The sequence below is a fragment of the Eutrema salsugineum genome, unplaced genomic scaffold (assembly GCF_000478725.1).
Source record: "Eutrema salsugineum unplaced genomic scaffold, Eutsalg1_0 scaffold_11, whole genome shotgun sequence".
In the NCBI taxonomy this organism is placed as follows: Eukaryota; Viridiplantae; Streptophyta; class Magnoliopsida; order Brassicales; family Brassicaceae; genus Eutrema; species Eutrema salsugineum.
This window is the reverse complement of record NW_006256901.1, coordinates 10,668,580-10,671,285: the sequence shown is the minus strand read 5'-3', so window position 1 is coordinate 10,671,285 and position 2,706 is coordinate 10,668,580. Positions and strand designations below refer to the sequence as shown.

The 2,706-nt window shown below is 33.5% G+C and overlaps 1 long non-coding RNA gene across 2 annotated transcripts; it reads left to right on the top strand.

The window, feature by feature from the left end:
• Window positions 1-433: 433 nt before the first annotated feature.
• Window positions 434-1,478, top strand: LOC112089965. 2 transcript variants are annotated; one of them, XR_002901329.1, is made up of 3 exons: window positions 434-534; window positions 911-1,035; window positions 1,248-1,478. It is a non-coding gene; the product is annotated as an uncharacterized LOC112089965 (long non-coding RNA). The 2 variants fall into 2 exon arrangements; XR_002901330.1 differs by having other exon boundaries at window positions 458-534; window positions 917-1,035.
• Window positions 1,479-2,706: the final 1,228 nt, after the last annotated feature.

The window sequence follows — 2,706 nt, the reverse complement described above, 5'->3', positions numbered from 1 at the left end:
AACTTTGCACTTTTCTTTAAATAGATTGACACGAAATCGTGAAAGTCAGTGATTCTAAAAATTTACATTTTCTTTATCTTATAACTGTAATTTACTTAATATTTTTTAACTCGATTGTTTTTTTAAATTTTAAGTTTTACTTAATACAATTGTATTCCAATATAATTATGCCTATAACCACCAATTCTATTTAGACATCTATAAGTGAAAATTAAATAGAATAAAATTAAGTATAAGTAATGACATATTGCAAAGTTATATTCCAAACACACCTTTACCATTGGACGATTCATGTTATGTATCTGTTATAAAACCATTTTATATAAAATTATCATCATATGATTTTTTTCTTTCTTTTGGGAAAATTTACTTTCCAGATTTTTTTTTTTAATGTCGAGTTCCAGTTATTTTCATTTCCCACCCTCATTTTAGACACACATCCACGAAAATTTCAATTCCCGCATTTATTTCATTTCCTCCACGCCAAAGCCTTACTCCGCCGCTCCATCCTTCCAGAGACATCTCGCCTTGCCGGTAATCCTCCTACGTTTCGATTTCCTTTGATACCCTTGCTTGCTGTTTGTTGTTTGTTCTCATCAAATAATTTAGGATAACATGTATTGTGAACTAATTTCAGATCTTATCTCAAACTTTTGTGTAATGGGTTACTTTTTCAGCAAACGATAGTTTAGGGAAAGATAATTAGAGTTTACTGTAAACTTAAGAAACCTTATAGTTTTAGAAATGGTGGAGTGATTTCGTGGTGAGTTTTACAAAAATAGTACATCATCAATTTGTCAATTTTCTTTTTTTACTAGTGTATAATCTAATAAATAGTATAATTTCATTTGTTCAGCAATATTATTTTTGAGAGGCACCACATCATGATTCTGTTTATTATAATTGGAAGGAGTAGGTGAAGGAACCGGTTGATAACCTTGTAAGCAAGAGGAAAAGATCAGGGTTTAGACCAACAACACTGCATCTTCAGCCACCATTCCTTCTCGCCATCAGCTCAATGAAGCCTATTTAGTGGTAATAAATTTTATTTCATTACGAGTGTTTGATATATTTGTTTGTTAGGATTGCAGCTTTACTAATAATATGATCAAGTTATTTGCCTTTGGATAAGATTGGAGTAATACATTTTTTGCAATTGATGATGATTATGATTGTGATATTGTATATCTAATTTACAATAGTGTTATTATATATCTTAACATGGCAAATTCATTCTTACTTTGCAGCAGCATGTCCAGCCACACAAAGGTTGTATCTATGGACTCGGCATGACTCAGGCTCAAGATAAGGAACCAAACAATACAATCCATGCTTGTCTCCCGAAATGTAGATATGGAGATGCGGGTGGCAAGCTTGACTAAGTGTTTGTTTTCCATTTGTTTCTAGTTTTTTTACATGACTAAGTGTTTGTTTTTCATTTGTTTCTAGTCTGTTTACATGACTAAGTGTTTGTTAATCCTGATGTTAGTTTATGTTTGTAAAATATTTTTATATATTTTATTTTGCTATTTCACTTTCTGCTTTTATTTTTCTTTTATTCTTTTTACAGTTTTAGAATATAAAATAAATTAATAATGGAAGTAATAGATACAAAAAATTAATAGATATAAACAATAACTATATAGCTACGGAAGATTGTGGCTATTGGTAGCAAAAGCCATGGTGGTAATGTGGCAAAACATGACTCTTAGCCATGAATCTTGCGTTGCTACGTCTGGCTAATAGCCATGTGATCGTTGTGGCTCTTTGTGGCTATAAGAGTCAGGAAAAAACAGTGGCTAAATTGTGGCAAATTAGCCAGGATTGCCATCGTGTCTATATGTGGCAGCGTAGCTACGGTTAGCCACGAATATCAATTAGCCACGATGCTATAGCCAGAAACTTCTTTCGTGGCAATCTGTGGCTAATTGCTATATAGCCACGGATTTGGAGCAATAGCTACAATTATTTTTCTGGGTATACGTCTGATTCTAGTAGTGACATAAGTAACAATGATTGAAAAGAAGATCGAATCGGTAGACAAAACGCTCAGCACAATTACATTGACGCTGGCACAAATCGAGGCAAATGAATTCTCGGATAAATCTCGTGGCAAACAAGTCGCGACGTTTTCCAAAAATCCAATCCAGGTACGATCTCTGGAATCATATGATAATCCGGATGAATCGCAGTAGGTTATCAGGAAATTCATAATGTTCTAGAGAATAGGAACGGTATGTTGAAGAAGATTGAATTTTCTGTGTGTGAACGATATACAGATGTATTGTGTTAGCAGAAAGATTTTTCCGACTAGGGAAATACAGCGACGCAGAAAAATTGGATTTGATGTCGATCAGTTTACAAGGATCAGTGTTGAATTAGTACAATAGAGAGATTGAGATTCAATAGTTTCAGAGCTGGAATCAGTTCAAAGAGAGAGGTTAATTGCCAGATTCAGTCTGTAGTTGGAAGAGAATCCAACAAAGAGCTTGTTTAGTATGGAACAGACAGGTTCAATAGTGGATTATGTGAATGAGTTTGAGGAGCTATCAACGATAATGAAAGGAGTGGATGAAGCCAACAAAATTCACGTCTTCTACTTGGGGTAACGTTGATAACACCGGATTTTGACCATTTTTATGAATCATTTTAATATCTTTTACAGGTGTTTTTACTCCGTTTTCAAAGGTTTTCAAAGGATTTCTA